This window comes from Pan paniscus, chromosome 10, assembly GCF_029289425.2.
Source record: "Pan paniscus chromosome 10, NHGRI_mPanPan1-v2.0_pri, whole genome shotgun sequence".
NCBI lineage: Eukaryota > Metazoa > Chordata > Mammalia > Primates > Hominidae > Pan > Pan paniscus.
In genome coordinates, this window is record NC_073259.2 from 77,551,754 (window position 1) to 77,571,338 (window position 19,585).

Consider the following 19,585-nt stretch of genomic DNA (forward strand, 5'->3'; position numbering starts at 1 on the left):
AGCTCAGGAGTTTGACACCAGCCTGGGCAACATGGTGAAACCCTGTCTCTGTGAAAACATAGAAAAAATATAATTAGCTGGGTGTGGTGGCACATGCCTGTAGTCCCAGCTACTTTGGGGGCTGAGGCAAGAGGATCACTTGAAACCAGGAAGTCGAGGCTGCAGTGAGCAGAGATGGCGCCACTGCACTCCAGCCTAGTTGACAAAGTGAAACCCTGTCTTAAAAAAAAAAAAAGTTGTAGGCCAGGCGCAGTGGCTCATGCCTGTAATCCCAGCACTTTGGGAGGCCGAGGCAGGTGGATCACCTGAGGTCTGGAGTTCGAGACTGGCCTGACAAACATGGAGAAACCCCATCTCTACTAAAAATACAAAAGTAGCCGGGTGTGGTGGTGCATGCCTGTAATCCCAGCTACTTGGGAGGCTGAGGCAGGAGAATCGCTTGAGCCCAGGAGGCGGGTAGCGCCCTTGCACTCCAGCCTTGGCAACAAGAACAAAACTCCGTCTCAAAAAAAAAAAAAAAAGTTTTAACTGGTTTTCATTGACTTCTATTTTTGAAGTTATGGATTATTGCGTAGAAAATAAGGGGGCCAAGGTGTGTTTTATACAAATTGCATCCACTTCTGAGGAAGTTAATGGACTGGGTGACAGTCTCTGGGACACATAGATATGAAGATACCATCTTCAAGAAGAGGTTGTCAAATACTGAGGTGTTTTGGTATTCATGTAAGTCAGTTCCCTGGGATTGTATAAAAGGCAAACCTGCTTTAATACCAGGCTGCTCTTCATAGTGAATATTTTGTGTATTGCATTAAAATTCATGAAAAACAGTAAAATCACAGACTCTGATGACGTTTACATTTGTATGCCTCTCTTATGCGTAATGTTGAAGACATAGAAGAAAACTCACTCTGGAAGTTTCATTTTTTTAAGTTCAGGAATACGTGTGCAAGTTTGTTATATTGGTAAACTTGTGTTACGGGGTTTGTTGTATAGATGATTTCATCATGCAAGTACTAAGCCTAGTACCCAATAGTTATTTTTTTCTGCTCCTCTCCCTCCTCCCACCCTCCACCCTCTGGTGGGCCACAGTTGTCTGTTGTTCCCCTCTTTGTGTCCATGTGTACTCATCATTTAGCTCTCACTTATAAGCAAGAACATGGGGTATTTGGTTTTCTGTTCCTGTGTTAGTTTGCTTAGGATAATGGCCTCCAGCTCCACCTTTTGTTGCTGCAAAGGACATGATCTTGTTCTTTTTTATGACAGTTTAGTATTCCATGTTGTATATGTACCACATTTTCATTATCCAGTCTACCATTAAAGGGCATTTAGGTTGATTCTGTGTCTTTGCTATTGTGAATAGTGTTGCAGTGATCATATATGTGCGTATGTCTTTATGACAGAACGATTTATATTCCTTTGGGTGTATACCCGGTAATGGGATTGCTGGATTGAATGGTAGTTCTGTTTTTAGCTCTTTGAGGAATCACCACACTGCATTCCACAGTGGTTGAGCTAATTTACACTCTCACCAACTGTATATAAGCATTCCCTTTTCTCTGTAACCTTGCCAACACGTTATTTCTTGACTTCTTAATAATAGTCATTCTGACTGGTGCGAGATGGTATCTCATTGTGGTTTTGATTTGCATTTTTTTAGTGATTGGTGATACTGAGCTTTTTTTCATATGCTTGTTGGCCACATTTATGTCTTCTTTTGAAAAGTGTTGGTACGTGTCCTTTGCCCACTTTTTAATGGGGTTGCTTTCTTGAAAATATGTATAAGTTCCTTATAGATGCTGGATATTACAGCTTTGTCAGATGCATAGTTTGCAAATATTTTCGCTCATTCTGTAGGTTGTCTCTTTTCCTCTATTATTAATTTTTTTTTTTTTTTTTTTTTTTTTTTTGCTGGGCAGAAGCCCTTTAATGTAATTAGATCCCATATGTCAGTTTTTACTTTTGTTGCAATTGCTTTTGGCATCTTCGTCATGAAATCTTTGCCGGTTCCTATGTCCAGAATGATATTGCCTAGGTTGTCTTCCAGAGTTTTTATAGTTTGGGGTTTTACATTTAAGTTTTTAATCCCTCTTGAGTTGATTTTTGTAGATGGTGTTGGAAAGGGATCCAGTTTCAGTCTTCTGCATATGGCTATCAGTTATCCTAGCACCATTTGTTGATTAGGGAGTCCTTTTGCCATTGTTTGTTTTTATCAAGTTTGTTGAAGACCAGATGGTTGTAGTTGTGCGGCCATATTTTTTTGCTTTCTTTTCTGTTCTATTGGTCTGTATGCCTGTTTTTGTACCAGTACCATGCTGTTTGAGTTACTGTAGCCCTGTGATGTAATTTGAAGTCAGGTAGCATGATGGCTCCTGCTTTGTTCTTTTTTCTTAGGATTACATTGGATATTTGGGCTTTTTTTGTGGTGGTTGTTCCGTATAAATTAAAAAAATTTTTTTTCTAGTTCTGTAAAGAATGTCATTGGTAGTTGATAAATTGCTTTGGGCAGTGTGGCCATTTTAACAATATTGATTCTTCCTATCCATGAGCATGGAATGTTTTCCCATTTGTTTGTGTCATCTCTGATTTCTTTGAGCAGTGTTTTGTAATTCTTGTTGTAGAACTCTTTTACTCTCCTGGTTAGCTGTATTCCTAGGTTTTTTGTTTTGTTTTGTTTTGTTTTTTGTGGCAATTGTGAACAGAATTGTATTCCTGATTTGGCTCTTAGCATGGCTGTTGTTGGTGTATAGGAATGCTAGTGATTTTAGTACATTGATTTTGTATCCTGAAACTGCTGAAGTTGTTTATCAGATCTAGGAGCTTTTGGGCTGAGACTGTAGAGTTTTCTAGATATAGAATTATGTTGTCTGCAAACAAGGATAGTTTGACTTCCTTGCCTCCTATTTGAATGCCCTTTATTTCTTTCTCTTGCCCGATTGCTCTGGCCAGGACTTCCAATACTATGTTGAATAGAAGTGGTGGCAAGAGGGCATCCTTGTTTTGTGCTGGTTTTTAAGGGGAATGCTTCCAGCTTTTGCCCATTCAGTATGATGTTGGCTGTGGGTTTGTCATAGATAGCTCTAATTATTTTGAGGTATGTTCCTTCAGTACCTAGTTTGTTGAGAGTTTTGTTTTTTGTTTTTTGTTTTTTTTTGAGATGGAGTCTCACTCTTTCACCCAGGCTGGAGTGCAGTGGTGCGATTTGGCTCACTGCAAGCTCCGCCTCCTGGGTTCACGCCATTCTCCTGCCTCAGCCTCCCAAGTAGCTGGGACTACAGGTGCCCGCCACCACACCTGGCTAATTTTTTGTATTTTTAGTAGAGACGGGGTTTCACTGTGTTAGCTAGGATGGTCTCGATCTCCTGACCTTGTGATCCACCCGCCTCGGCCTCCCAAAGTGCTGGGATTATAGGCGTGAGCCACCGCGCCCAGCCTTGTTGAGAGTTTTTAATGTGAAGAGGTATTGAATTTTATTGAGAGCCTTTTCTGCGTCTATTGAATTGATCATGTGGTTTTTATCTTTAGTTCTGTTTATGTGATGAATCACATTTATTAATTTATATGTGTTGAACCAAACTTGCATCCCAGGGATAAAGCCTGCTTGACTGTAGGGGATTCACTTTTTGGTGTGCTGCTGGATTTGGCTTGCTTGTTATTTTGTTGAGGATTTTTGCATCTATGTTTATCAAGGATATTGGCTGAAGTTTTCTTTGTGTGTGTGTCTCTGCCAGGTTTTGGTATCAGGATGATGCTCACCTCATAGAATGAGTTAAGGAGGAGTCCCTCCTCCTCAGTTTTTTTGGAATAGTTTCAGTACAGATGGTACCAGCTCTTCTTTTATTCATTTCTTCTAGATTTTCTAGTTTGTGTGCATAGAGGTGTTCGTAGTAGTCTGTGATGGTTATTTTTATATCTGTGGGATCAGTAGTAACATTGTCTTTGTCATTTCTCATTGTGTTTATTTGTATCTTCTCACTTCTTTTATTAGTCTAGCTAGCAGTCTGTCTATTAATTTTTTTCAAAAAGCCAACTCCTGGGTGTGTTGATCTTTTGAATGGTTTCTTGTGTCTCAGTCTACTTTGGTTCAGCTCTGATTTTGGTTGTTTCTTGTCTTCTGCTAGCTTTGGAGTTAGCTTGCTCTTTCTTCTCTAGTTCTTTTAGTTGTAATTTTAGGTTGTTTATTTAAGGTCCTTCTGACTTTTTTATGTGAGCATTTAGTGCTATAAATTTCCCTCTTCACGCTGCCTTAGCTGTGTCTGAGATTCTGGTTGTATCTTTGTACTCATTAGTTTCAAATAATTTCTTGACTTCTGCTTTAATTTCATTGTTTACCCAAAAGTTATTAAGGAGAAGGTTAATTTCCATGTAACTAAGGTTTTGAGCAATTTTCTTAGTCTTGAGTTCTATTTTTCTTATGTTGTGGTGCAGAAAGGTAGTTGGTATGATTTTGGTTCTTTTGCATTTGCTGAGGATTGTTTATATTCAATTGTGTAGTTGATTTTAGAGTATGTGCCGTGTGGCGATAAGAAGAATGTATATTCTGTTTTGGGGTGGAGAGTTCTGTAGATTTATATCAGGTTCATTTGGTCCAGTGTTGAGTTCAGGTCCTGAATATCTTTGTTAATATTCCTCCTCTAAGGTCTGTCTAACACTGTCAGTGGGGTGTTAAAGCCTCATACTTATTATTGCATGGGAGTCTAAGTCTCTTTGAAGATCTCTTAAGAACCTGCTTTATGAATCTGGGTGCTCCTGTGTTGGGTGTATGTATATTTAGGATAGTTAGGTCTTCTTGTTGAATTGAACCTTTTACCGTTATGTAATGCCCTTGTCTTTTTTGATCTTTGTTGGTTTAAGGTTTGTTTTGTCTGAAATTAGGATTGCATCCCCTGCTTTTTCTGTTTTCCATTTCCCTGGTAGATTTTTCTCCACTCCTTTATTTTGAGTCCATGGGTGTCATTGCATGTGAGATGGGTCTCTTGAAGACAGTATACCATTGGGTCTTGCTGCTTTATCCAGTTTGCCACTCTGTGCCTTTTAATTGGGGTAGTTAGCCTATTAACATTGCAGGTTAGTATTGATATGTGTGCATTTGATCCTGTCATCATGATGTTAACTTGTTATGCTGACTTTTTTGTGTGGTTGCCCTGTAGTGTCACTGGTCTATGTACTTTAGTTTGTTTTTGTAGTGACTGGTAAGGGTCTTTCCTTTCCATATTTAGTACTTCTTTCAGCAGCTTTTGTAAAGCAGGTCTGGTGTTAACAAATTCCTTCAGCATTTGTTTGTCTGAAAATGATCTTATTTCTCCTTCATTTATGAAGCTTGGTTTGGCCGGATATTAAATTCCAGTGCTCCAGGAACACTGGTCACCACACTCCAATGGGCAAGTGCCAGCCAAAGCACTTCATAGGGTGACAGCAGCAGGCTTGGTCCTTGTACTCGTTTGCACGTGCCAACAGCAGTGGCAGTGTGGACGTGTGTGGATTGTGGCAAGGTGCTAGCCAGCGCCAGGGTGCCAGCCTCCATGCAGGCATTTGCAGCAGCTGGGTGGCAGCATGGCTGGAGGAGGGCAGGGGGGTCTCTGCAAGGAATGGAATTGGGCACTCATGGGGGCAGTCTGCTGTTCTCCATGCTTAGTTTTGGGCAGGCAGCAGTGTCGGCAGGGGCTGGTGGTCTCATTGCTGCCAGTGCTCCTATGACAGTGGTGGTATGGTGGGGGATAGGGGACGGGGGTGCACTCACGGCAGCAGAGGCATGGCAGGGTGCAGACACCCTGGCTGGGAAGGGAAGACAAGATTCCTGCTGGCACGCACATGCTGGCAAAGTGATGTGAGGGGTTGCTGTGGGCTAGTGCTTGTAGGCAAAGCAGCACAGGGGAGGGCACAGTTGGGGGAGGGCACAGGCAGCCTGGTGTGTGTCTGTGGGGCAGCTCTGCTAGAGCACTCTGCCAGTCAGGCATGGCCTGCCAGTGCAGGAGCTGTGATGCGGCCCCCAGGAGGTACCTGGGGGTTGCACTGCATGCAGGTGTGGCCAGGGTGGGACCCTGGGAGAGGCCAGCTGACTAAAGGGTGTTCACGTCAAACTGGCCCTGTTTCATGGACAAGACTGGCTCTGCAGAGTTCAGATCTGACAGTTTCACTAGGGCTAAAATCTCCTATGGGGGCAAGTTAATTCTAGGGGAATGGGCATCCCTGGCCGTGTTCCACTACAGAGGCTGCAGCACCAAACCCTCTAGACTTGGCACAGGCTGGAGTTCTGCTACTACCACTTCTCTAAGTAGCTGTCCCTGCCAACTCAAGTGTCCATGGTGGCAGAGGGGTCTCTTCCTACTAGGATTCCAGAGGCCCCTGATGAGAGCAGGTTGCTCCTTGCCTGTTCAACTCACCCCTTCTGCAGGAATCATTGGGGGCCAGGAACTAGTCCTGGTGCCTGGTAGCCCTGTGTAGGGTTCCCAGCTTCCTCCCGCTTCAGCTATGCCCTATATCTTTCTTCCCTCTGATCTTAATGCCTTCCCTCTGAAGGTTTGCTAGGAGTGCACGAGTCTTCCTGATGTCCCAGTCCCTTGGTGGGAGCTGTTTCTCCTGGCTTCATGTAGTCAGCCATCTTGGAGAGTCCTCCACTCTGAAAGTTTTTACCTTGATGCTCTAAATCAAATCACAATGTTAAGATGTAATATTGTTTTTTTTTTTTTACTAAAAAAATGCATTTTATGTCATGGCCTAGAATGTGTGTAGCATGTTTTTATACAAACCGCAAGTATTTAAATATGCATTATTCATACTGTTTGTGAGTATTCAAGAGGAAGGAAGGAAAGGAGAGAAAGATGAGACAAACATTGACTATAGAGAGACTGTGTGTGTATGATAAAGTTTCAAGAAACAATACATATCTATGTGCTCTGTGATCTGCATTTCCTTAAAATACAAAACAAAACAAGTAAATGCCACAGGTGATAACCCCCAACATTGATTTCAAAACCATGCAGACCATCCCATTATCTTTATATGTTCCTAATTCTAGGTCTGCACACGAAGTCTTTGTTACTGAGAAAGGAACACTAAAATCCTAAGGCTTAAAAAAAATAAAGTTGTATTGTTTATAATTGGTATCTTGAGAACGCGTGTCCTCTCTTTCCTCTCCTTTCCTTTCCTTCATCTTTATTAACCATCAGTGCAATGGAGACTGTGAGGGAGATTTTTTTTTTTTTTTAGCACCATAAACTCAACCAAGTGGTATGTGTTTTTTTAAAAGAATGTTGTTTTTTGCTGATAATTTCCAGATCACAAATATTTAGAAGACTAGCATATGTATTTAGTACTTTGGGAAACTTTATTTATTTTGATTTTAATTTCATTTTTTGAGATGGAGTTTTGCTCTTGTTGCCCAGGCTGGAGTGCAGTGGTGTAATCTTGACTCACTGCAACTTCCTTCTGCCCCCTGGGTTCAAGCGATTCTCCTGCCTCAGCCTCCCAAGTAGCTAGGATTACAGGCATGCACCACCACACCCGGCTAATTTTGTGTTTTTAGTAGAGACGGGTTTCACCATGTTTATCAGCTGGTCTCCAACTCCTGACCTCAGGTGATCTGCTGACCTCGGCCTCCCAAAGTGCTGGGATTACAGGTGTGAGCCATGGTGCCTGGCCCATCCTTTGGGAAACTTTAAATTGATCAGTCTGTTTCTCTGTGTAAATCTAAGTTGTATTGATGTTTAAATGGCATGTTTTTTAATCATGGGGATAATTTGTTCTAAGGAATTTTCACTTTTTCCAACTAACTTAGGACATTAGTATAATAAGGCTACATTTCCTGGGTAATGTGTCCTGATAAGGAATTACCTTGATTTTCGTTTGAAAATACAGTGGGTATATTACTTTTGCTATGTGATAGGCAGTAGTTCAATCTAATAATAACCAATTAAGCTTACGATTCAGAAAGAAAATATTCCTACACAATATTTTCTCATTAATGACACTTATAAAATCAGATGCTATTGAGTATGAAGAAATAAAGCCAATTAGTGTTATCTGATAATGTCAAGAATGTGTTCCACATGAGAGGATTTTTTACAAAAAGAAAATTAGGAAAATTAATAGAACTAATAATTTCATTATAAATTCTAAAAATTACTTTAAAGATAATTTAACATATACATGTGTATGTATGTAGATAGATGAGAGAGAAAAATATTTCAGATAGTCAGAAAAGTGTAGAAACTTTTTTTTTTTTTTTTTTTTTTTTGGAGATAGAGTGTCGCTCCGTCACCCAGGCTAGAGTGCAGTGGCACGATCTCGGCTCACTGCAACCTCCGCCTCCCAGGTTCAAGTGATTCTCCTGCCTCAGCCTCCTGAGTAGATGGGACTACAGGCGCGTGCCACCACGCCTGGCTAATTTTTTGTATTTTTAGTAGAGACAGGGTTTCACCATGTTATCCAGGATGGTCTCGATCTCCTCACCTCGTGATCCACCCGCCTTGGCCTCCCAAAGTGCTGGGATTACAGGCCTGAGCCACCGCGTCCAGCCAGTGCAGAAACTTTTGATGAACACCTGTGTGGCCACCCCCATTGAACCCTGACATTTTTTCCCTGACTTTTCTAAGTGTATGGAATAACAATCAGTCATTTAAAGATGATTTGAAAACCAATTATTGTGCTTTGCTCTGGCCAGCTTATTTTTACTCAATTCTTTTAGACCTAAGCGTGGCACATTCTTTGGATTCACCCCTTAATGCCCTTAATAATCCCCTAATGCCACAGGTTTACTCTTAATGTATAGCAGTGAATCTTTCTTCATTTGTCCTCTTGTCTGAAGCAAGAATGGAGCAAAGTTTTTTTTTTTTTTAATGATTTTTTTTTTTTTTTTTTTTTTTTTAAAGAGACAAGGTCTAGGTACATCGTCCAAGCTGGACTCTAACTCGTGGGCTCAAAGAATCCTCCTGCCTCAGCCTCCCAAGTAACTGGGATTCTTGTTGCGGGTCACCATGCCTGGCTCTAAGCAAATTTTTACATAAACAGCCTGGATTTACATGTTATTCCTATGGCACAAATATGGGATTTGTCGTTAATAACTGTACTCCAGTTTACTGCAGATTATAATAGTGAACAAGACAAACTGGGATTTGGAATCCTGAGGCTATCTCTGATTTAGACAAGTTAGTAACCACCGTGTGCTTTAACCTTTTTGATTGGGAAATTCTGAGAATTAACTAATGTAAATATGGGGCACATAGAAGTTGCTCAATAAAAGTTTTTAATATTACTAGCTTTCTTTCAAGTGGTTGAACTTGCTAAAATTCTGATTTCTAAATGAGTGGGAGCATTTCGGTACAAAAATATTCAAGGGTTCTCTCCAACTTTCCAAACAAAGCAGATTTGAACATTAAATTTCATCATCCAACTTTTGGAACCCCTGCTAATTGTTTTCTTTGTACTCTTGGTTTATTTTTATACCTAAGGTCTGATAGACACATAACAAATGCTTTATGTACCTTAAAGTAAGTGAAAATAGATTGTTCAGATGAAAGGTATGTGGATAAGTCAGTTTTGCAGCAATTCTAGAGAACTCTTGCCAGAACTGTATCTTTGTTTTGGTTTTCAGGGACTGTTAAATGTGATCACTGAGTCAGACTTGTTGTTTTCTCTGTCCCCTGGCTATCTCTCTTAAGACCCTGAAGTTTGCCAGCCATAGAATGTTTAAAAGGCAGAGGAGGGCTTAGCCTAGGGGGAGTTTGTTTATTTAAAGAAAAAATAATTAAGTTTAAACATCCTACCGTCATAGCTAGTTTAGTCATGTTAAGAGTTAGTGAGTTCTTTTGATTCTTTCCTGGTGGTCTTGATATCTAAAGGTAACAGATAAATTTGAAGCAGTTAAACTTCCTGAGATTACCTGGAACCTTATAATATAATCCCAAACAGAAATCCCTAACAAAGTGGGAGGAAAGGGAATGCCATTTTTTTGCTGGTTTTTGTTTTTTGATGGGACTCTTTTAATTCAAAACTTCTACCACTCTGTTCTAGAGTTATGGTACAGATGATTTAAAAACAAAACAGTTTAAGAAAACCACACTTTGATAGATACATCTTCATTATTTCTTTGAAGTCGGGAACTTAAGAATCTTTTAAAAGGAACAGTGTAGCTCTACAGATGTTTAGACACAAAGATCTAAAAATTGATGATGTTATGTTTGAAGATTACCATCTCCCAAATTTATAATTTACTATTCTTTACAAATTCTTTGCCAGATAAGGAAAACTAAGACAGCTATTTTGGCCTTGCTCAGGACACTAGGGCAGATTTCTTTGATGAGATGACTTACAAAAACAAAGTCCTAAAGGAAGAGGAGAAATAAGCCAGAGAGAGAGATATCTCTTGTTACTGACAGAGGGAAAAACAAGTCCTGAGATCCTGAAGTGAGAAGGTGCTTGATAAGTTTAAGGAAAGGAAAGATGCTGGTATGGCTTGAATGGGGTGAATAAGGGAGAGAGTGGTAGATGAGGTAAGAGAGATGGGGTGGGGGATAGCAGATCATGGTCTTTATGGGCCTTTGTAAGGAGTTTGGCTTTTAGACTACTGAGCTGGACTCAGTTGGAGAATTCGATTAGAAGAATGACATGATCTGACTTTCTTTTGAAAATGGCTAATCTCACTGACTTGTTGAGGTGAGCAAGAGAGAGACTGGGAGATCAGACAGGGAACTATTATACTAATGTGTATGCAAAATATTGTGGCTTGGACCATCGTAGTAAGAGTGGAAGTGGTAATAATATGAATATCTTTTGAAACTGGAGCTCCTAGGATGAACACTGCATGGGTAGTGACATTTTAAAATACTAGAAGGTAGGCTGGGTATGGTGGCTCATTCCTGTAGTCCCAGCACTTTGGGAAGCTGAGGCAGGTGGATCACTTGAAGCCAGAAGTTTGAGACCAACCTGGCAAACATGGTGAAACCTTGTCTCTACTAAAAATACAAAAATTAGCCAGACGTGGTGGCATGTGCCTGTAATCCCAGCTACTCGGGAGGCTAAGACAGAATCACTTGAACCTGGGAGGCAGAGGTTGCAGTGAGCCGAGATTGTATCACAACACTCCAGCCTAGGCGACAGAGTGAGACCCTGTCTCAAAAATAAATAAATAAAGAAAGAAATAAATAAATAGTACTGGAAGGTTAAATATTTCATCAATTTAAGTTAAAAAAATTCATCTGTTTATTAATCATTTCAGTAAATCCTTATGAACGCTTATAGCATGGAATTCATTGTTTTAGATGCTTGAAAAATACCCGTAGGCTGGATGTGGCAGCTCACGCCTGTAATTCCAGCACTTTGGGAGGCTGAGGCGGGCGGATCACCTGAGGTCAGGAGTTCAAGACCAGCCTGACCAACATGGTGAATCCCTGTCTCTACTAAAAATACAAAAATTAGCCAGGTGTGGTAGAGCACGCCTGTAGTCCCAACTGCTAGGCAGGCAGTTGGATTGTTTGAACCTGGGAGGCAGAGGTTGCAGTGAGCTGCAGTCTTGTCACTGTACTCCAGCTTGGGCAACAGAGTGAGACTCCATCTCAAAAGAAAAAAAAACAAAAACCAGTAAATAAAACCAACAAAAACCCCTTCTGTGGTTTACATTCTAGTTATAGGGGGAAAGTTGACAATAACAATAATAATTGCTTATAACAATTAATGATAATAATTGTTTATAATAAATAAGCAATTTGTTGTATTCAGAATGTACTATATTAGGGCTACCATATATTTCTTTTTTTTTTTTCCAGTCTGTAAATGGCACTCAGGAGTTGCAGGGTCCCACTGGGTGACAGGAATTGAGGACTGAAGAGTTCTGGTCCCGTGGTACAAATAGCCAGTTTTCTATCTCTCCCACCTCAGTCTCAGCTCTGTTAATAATGTTTTTTATGAGAAGGTTGCTCAAGAAGTGCTTTGAGGCTGGGCATGGTGGCTTACACCTGTAATCCTAGCACTTTGGGAGGCTGAGATGGGAGGATTGCTTGAGTGCAGGAGTTCAAGACTAGCCTGGGCAATGTAGTGAGACCTTGTCTCTGCAAATAATAATTTAAAAAATTGGCTGGCCATGGTGGCATGCACCTGTGGTCCCAGCTACTCAGAAGGCTGAGGTGGGAGGATCGCCTAAGCCCATGAGATTGAGGCTGCAGTGAGGCGTGATGGTGCCACTGCTTTTCAGCCTGAGTGACAGAATGAGACCCTGTCTCAAAGGGGAAAAAAGTGCTTTGAGAGTTCTTTCTGGTCACTACAATTGAGATAATTATTCTTAAAGAGTTTTGTTATAATATATTCAAGAGTAACATTCTTAATAACTTAACCTATATTTCAGAAATGACCATTAAGAAGTAGATGCCCAGATGCAAAAGTGATGAAACAGTCCATTTGTCATAAAGTAAGATGAAGCTGTGGCATGTCAACCAGCTTGGTAAGTGTGGCCAAATCTTTTTTTTTTTTTTTTTTTTAACTTTGTAGTTATCTACTTTGAAAATCATTTAATTTAAAAATATGGTAGACAGGCTGGGCATGGTGGCTCATACCTGTAATCCCAACACTTCGGGAGGCCGAGGCAAGTGGATCACCTGAGGTCAGGAATTCAAGACCAGCCTGGCCAACATGGTGAAACCCTGTCTCTGCTAAAAATATAAAAATTAGCCAGGGATGTTGGCACGCACCTGTAATTTCAGCTACTTGGGAGGCTGAGGCATGAGAATCTCTTGAACCCAGGAGGTGGAGGCTGCAGTGAGCTGAGATTGCACCACTGCGCTCCAGCCTGGGCAACAGAGTGAGATACTGTCTCAAAAAGAAAAAAAAAAAAAAGGTAGACATTAAAGTTACCTTGTATTTTTGGTTTTACTTTGTAGTACAAATTCTACCATACAGCTCTAAGAAGTGTATTTCTGTGATGTATCTTACAGCATAATTTTGGTCATTATGCTTCTTGCATATTTTTTAAAATTAAATTTGTTTCGTATGTTTCTTCCTAGGATTAAAAGTATACCCTTCAGTATGGGGTGTCTTATTGGAGTGGTGAAAATATTATGGAATTAGATGATGTGGTCATGGTTACAAAACTTTGTGAATATGTAAAAAAAACACTGTTCAAAGAAATGCTTTTTACCTTATGTGAATTACACCGAAAAAAAAAAAGGACCCTTCAGAACATCAAGTCTTAGAAAGAGTATAAAAATCTATTTGACTTAACAGCTGTTTTAGAATATAAAAATTGCCACATATCATCAGGTACCTAGCAAAATGACTTGATATTTAGCGAATAGAATAAGTATTTTTGTAATAAAAGTAATACATTTTGGTTTTTTATAACACATACTTTTGTTATTAGAGACCAACTGTCTCTCAAGCTTTCATAATATCAAATGTCATAGCATAATATTCTGAATGTACTCTGTTAGCATTTTGTAATTTTTCATTTTTAGTAGACTGTCTTGAAACTAACATTTCCACTTTCTACCTGAAATTTTTTTAGGAACAAAATTGTATCTGTTTTTCTCAGAAGAGAATTCCACAAGGTAAGAAATTGTAAATATAGTAATAAAACTAATATTGTTGAGTAAGGCTTAATTGCTCCTGATTTTTAAAAAATTGTTTCCATGTATTTATTTAATATCTTTTCTTTATTATGGGATTCTCACTAATTTATTAGCCACTGTTTTACTATGTCAGAATTTGCTAGCAAGACACAGATCATCTTGTTTGAATTTAGGATAAAAGGGTATGATAAAAGTAGTCACCTTTAAAATTCAAATATTGCTTCTCATGGTCAGAGCTTATTGAGTGGGTTTATCCTTTTTAGGAAAAAAGTTCTTCCATTGGGGCTCATTTATCTTTTACTCAGTGGACATTGCCTACGTGACTTGGAGGAGTAGAGGGTTCATAGGAGCTCTCTTAGGGGCTGGTAGATTTGTTTGTTTGTCTGGTAAGGGTTGCATCCTCCAGAGGGGAGGAATGCTGTGTCCTTGCATGGCAGAAGGTGGAGGGCAAGCAAAACTAATGCTGAGCAAAGCTTCTTTTATAAACGCCTTAATTAGGTCATGAGGAAGGAGCCCACATTACCTAGTCACCTCCTAAAGGTCCCGTCTCTTAATACTATCACATTGGCCATTAAATTTCAGCATCTGAATTTTAGAAGGGACACATTCAAACTATAGCAGGAAGGGAATTCACACATCTGCTGAAAGTGAAGCCAAGATTAGGGCTTTTTAAAATAAGTATTAATTTATATATCAGCACTTAAGTATTTATAAGATCTTTGGTGGGAAGACCAGAAAGTACTGAAGTTGATATTGACTTGTTATTCTATTCATTGTTGAATAATCCCGCCATCCTTTTTAAAAACTAAGAGAATTATACATCAGGTAACATCGTCCCTTTCTCCAATTTCTTTAATTTTGAGTCTTTTGTATGGCATAGTAATTTTATTATTCTTACTTTGATGTGTTACCACACTGCATAAATAGAATAGATAGTATTCTCATTTTACAAATGAGGAAACCAGTAGTAGGATTGGCTTTAGGTTCTTTTACTAATCTTATACTGCCACCCTATCAGCTGATACTTTCCTGTATATAAAAGGTATAACAACTAGGATAGTCTTAACTTGAAAGAAGTTGTTTCTAACCAGGAAGAACCTCATAGCCTGAGAAGTTTAAAAAACACACATATACAGACAAAAATATAAGCAGTGAATACTGTAGGCCATAGTCAAAGGAACATTTATTAATATGGAAGGTCCACCTCTGTTATATAGAAAAGTATTTCAGAAGTATTTCCAATTTAGAATGAATGCCATAAATTTAAGTTGTCTAGGTTTTTTTTTTTTTGAGATGGCGTTTTGCTCTTGTTGCCCAAGCTGGAGTGCAATGGCGCCATCTTGGCTCACCACAGCCTCCGCCTCCTGGGTTCAAGTGATTTTCCTGCCTCAGCCTCCTGAGTAGCTGGGATTACCGGCACGCACCACTGTGCCTGGCTAGTTTTGTATTTTTAGTAGAGACGGGGTTTCTCCATGTTGGTCAGGCTGGTCTCGAACTCCCGACCTCAGGTGATCCGCCTGCCTTGGCCTCCCAAAGTGTTGGGATTACAGGTGTGAGCCACCACGCCTGGCCATATTTCTAGTTTTGAGCATGCCTGTTTACTTAAAGGTTATGTGTCTAGTTTTGATGGGTGGGAAATTAGAATTTCATCGGGGTGATGAAATGAGCAATTTGATCTTGTGTTTTTCAGAATATAGTAATCCCCTCCCCGCCAAATTATTTGTTTGTAGTGTGAAAATCAGGTATACTGGATTATAAACCAGTATCTCCCATCCCAAAAGGCTTGATTTGGTTCAGACACTGCTTTATTGTTAGAGGCAGAGATTTAGATTGTTTTTGAGGAATCCAGTGCTATTCTAGGTCATTTTAGGTCTGAAGGGTCTTCAGATATGTAATAGTAACCACTTGGCTTACACCTAGCTTACATTTAAGCCTGTGGAAAGATTGAGAGAGATTTCACATGTAGGTGGTGGAATATGGAAATGCAGATTGATAGTCTACTTGGAGTTATGGGTCTTTGAAGTTTAGCAGTCTTTTTGTTGTTCAAAAATATACTATGACATTAAAAAGACGTGGGTCTTCTGACCCTGATGTCTTATTGTGTATTAGGGCTTCAGGTGTTACAGTTCATTTTAACTGAGGTTGAACGTAATACACAAAAATGTGGATTGTTTTATAGTTTATAAAAGAACAGTTATTTTAGGTACCTTTTTGTTTCATGTTCCACTCTTAGAGTTCCTTATTAGCTGGCTTGATTTTATTTTTTCAGCTACGTGCTTTTAGATTAAAAAACAAAAAAACAAAATTCAGAATAGGTTGAAACTCAACACAAATTACTGCCACGTAACAAAAGTGCTGATCAAGTTAAATCAACCCCTGTAATGTGTACTGAAAGGAAAACCTCTCCTCTCTCCCCCAATTTGAAGAACAAGCATTTTCCCTGCCAAGAAGTACTGACTTTAAATGGACCAGCTGTCCATATTAGGAGTACAGGGTTGCTAAGGTGACCATGGCTGTTTGGAGAAGAATGCAGCTGAGAGGGCAAGTTCTCGATGTGTGAGCTGAGGGAAGGAATGTGGTGTGATTATGCATCATTCCTCCTAATCACATGCTCACAAAGTGCTGTGTGGGCAGCATGTAGAAACTACAAGTCTGAGCGCTGGAGCTTGTGTGTGGTTAAAAGCATTTTGTTTTCATGTAAGCCAGAGGCTTACAGTTTAGATGAAAAAGGTCTGCCTTGTATGTATGTGTGTGTTTGGGGTTAAAGTTGGGGACGGTGCTTTGATGGTAGATGAAATGGCAATGAATTTATTTTGCTTGATAGATACATATTTTTATTGTTTTATAAATTATTTATCTTGGAATAAATGTCATCTTTCCAGTTGATCCTTTTCAGTCATATATACAGTATTAATAGTCCCAAGTAAATGATGTGTTCCTTGTAATCGTGTATTTCTTTGGCACTGTAATTTCAGAATGATTTGGAAATTCCTAAAAATGTGTTGTCTACTTGTTCCATTTCTTCTTTTTAAAAAACTGAGTGTTTTTTCCTCAAGGCATCCAAAGATAGGTTCTGGGCGTATCTGACAAATAAGTAGCCAATTTGGTAAAAATAATGATTCAAGGACAGTGAGAATGGTCAAACTAACATCCCATTTACCTGGGATGCTATTAAGATTTTACTGTGGGCACCATTACTAATACTTGAAATGAGATCTAGATATAGGCGTTGATGTAGATACTTAAATGAAATGTGTTATTTTTGTTTTTTTATCCTTTTTTGTTAATCCCTACAGTGATGTGTTGATCTTAAATGAGGGCGTAAATGTGATGTATTTAAGATGTGAAGTAGCTTGAACAGTGGCAGCCCTGTATTACATGAGCATCATATTATTTTTCATAATCAGATAGTCTCTTTGCTTTGAAATGATTGCTGTTTAAGTGATTAATTTATAAAATATGGAGGGAAATGAAAGGATTAAAATAATTTGACCTCTTGGGCTCAAGCAATCCTCCCACCTAGAATATGGCTAATTTTTATAAATGTTCCATGTGTATTTAGAAAGAATGCAACTTTTTCAGTTATTAAGTACAGTGTTATATTTATGTCTAAGAACTTGTTAATTATTCTCTTCATATCTTCTCTGTCTTGGTTTTGTTTTGGATTCGGGTTTAGTTTTATTTGGGGACTGATTTATGAGTTTCTCTAGTAAGAAAGACATGGTAATTAATGTCTCTCACCATGGCTATGGGTTTGTCAGTTTCTCCTTATAGATGTGTTAATTTTTGCTTTATTTATTTTGAATGTATGCTATTAAGTACATTAATAATAAGCCAAAATAATGAAACAATTTAGAATTAGAATTGTTTTATCTTTTTGTTGAATTGAATTTTTATCATTATGAAAGGGCCCTCTATCTGAACACACTTTTAGCCTTACAGTTTTTTTTTTTTAATTGTTGTTATTGCCGTTTTCTTGGATTAATATAACTAGTATAGTTTTCTTTTGGTTACTGTGGTATTTTCATTCTTTTTTTTTTTTTTTTTTTTTTGAGACGAAGTCTTACTCTGTTGCCCAGGCTGGAGTGTAGTGGCATGATCTCAGCTCACTGCAACCTCCATCTCCTGGGTTCAAGGAATTCTCGTGCCTCAACCTTCTGAGTAGCTGGGATTACGTGTGCGCACCACCATGCCTGGCTAATTTCTGTTTTTTAAGTAGAGATGGGGTTTCCCATTTTGGCCAGGCCAGTCTCGAATTCCTGACCTCAGGTGATCGCCCGCCTCAGCCTCCCAAAGTGCTGGGATTACAGGCGTGAGTCACCGCACCCGGCCAGTATTTTCATTCTTTAGTTTTTCATGTATTTTGGTTGGAGTTTTGTAAATAGAATAAGGTTGAGTTTTATTTTTGTTCTGAATGACAATCTTTATTTTTTAACTGGAGAACTTTAGTCAATTGTGTTACCAATAGATTTAGTTTTTTTTTTTAATTTTTTTTTTCTTTTTTGAGACAAGATCTCGCTCTGTTGCCCAGGCTGGAGTGCAGTAGCACGATCCTCTAGCCTCGATCTGCTGGACTCAACGATCCTCCCACCTCAGCCTCTCAAGTAGCTGGGACCACAGGCATGCGCTACTGTGCTGGGCTGATTTTTTAATTTTTTAGAGATGTTATCCCACTATGTTGCTTAAGTTGGTCTTGAATTCCTGGACTCAAGTGTTCCTACTGCCTCAGCCTCCCAAAGTGTTGGAATTACAGATGTAAGCCACCATGCCCAGCTCTGATTTACATGTATTTCTGTCCCCTTCTGTGGTTTTTCTATTTATCCAATTCTTCCTCTCATTCTTGCCAGTCTTTTGTGTTGAGTTGGACATATATATTTGTCTCATTCCATCTCCTCTCCATACCTTGCATGCATGTATACTTGTTTATAATTAATATATTATTTATTCTTTTAGTGGTTGCTCTGGCTATTTTAACATACTTTTCTTAGGAAAGTCCAATTAATCAGTATCTTTAACCTATTCCTGAATAATGTAGTAACTTAGCATGCTCTGGTTGTCCTCCTCCCAACCTGTAACAGTGTTGTCTGTTATCTTAGTTTTGGCATATTCTTCTTATGCATACATACAGAATTTTAGACAAATTACTGTTTTAGGTAGTAAACCTTTGTTTAAATTTATTTACCTAATTACTGTTTTCTTGGCTTATTGTTCCTTTTTGGATCTGAGACCTTTCTTCTATGATAACTTTTTTTCTACCTGAGGTACGTTCTTTAGAATTTCCTTTAGTGAAGATCCTTTGGTGAAACAGACACTTTTTTCTTTGTTTAAAGATGTCTTTATTTCATCTTCATTCTTGAAAGGTAGTTTCTCTGTGTGTAGAATTCTGTTTTCTCATCATATTGAAGACATTATTCCAGTACTTTGACTGCTAGTATTGCTGTTGAAAAGTCTTAATTGCCCTTCCTTTGTAAGTAATAACCCTTTTATTTGGCTGTCTTAAGCCTTTTTTTTCCTTCCCATTTAGTGTTTTGCAGTTTTGTATAATGTATTGAGGCGTTATTTTTTTCATTCCATCATTTTATTTTTTGTAATCCCACTTGGGATTCTTTGGGCTTCCTGGATCTGAGGATAATAATAATGTCTTTGAATAATTGTGGAAAATTCTTAACCATTATCTCTTTGAATAATGCCTCTTATTTTCTCCTTCTATAACTCTAATTAGACATATAGTCTATTTTTCATGTTACTTATGCCTTTTCATCCTTTTTCGTCTCCACAAACTCATTTAAGAGCTGGCTTATAGTTATAAATTCTTGCAGGAGATTTTCTTCTTTCTACCGGCATCAAGATCAAGCAGGCAAGTTTACTTGCTGTCATCTTCTACAAGGTAGGTTTACTGCTCATTCATTTGTACTTTGTGGATTTTGGGATTTGCAACTGTATGCAAGGCAGTCTTGATCTATATAGTCTGTCTCCCGCAGTCTGCAGTTTTCTAAGCAGCATTATGAAATTACCTTAAAGTCAAGAGCCAC

General features: G+C 38.9%; 1 protein-coding gene across 10 annotated transcripts in view; it reads left to right on the forward strand.

Moving 5' to 3' along the window:
• FRS2 (fibroblast growth factor receptor substrate 2) overlaps positions 1-19,585 on the forward strand; it is a 115,754-nt gene that overhangs the window by 54,191 nt on the left and 41,978 nt on the right. For 6 of the 10 annotated variants that reach the window (XM_055095890.2, XM_055095895.2, XM_014347235.4 and 3 more), the window contains 2 exons: positions 12,335-12,430; positions 13,490-13,532. The gene's annotated coding sequence lies outside the window, so the exon portion shown is untranslated. Of the gene's footprint in view, positions 1-12,334; positions 12,431-13,489; positions 13,533-19,372; positions 19,441-19,585 lie in introns of all 10 variants that reach the window. The other 4 variants (XM_055095891.2, XM_014347234.4, XM_003808725.5 and 1 more) reach the window with 1 other exon arrangement.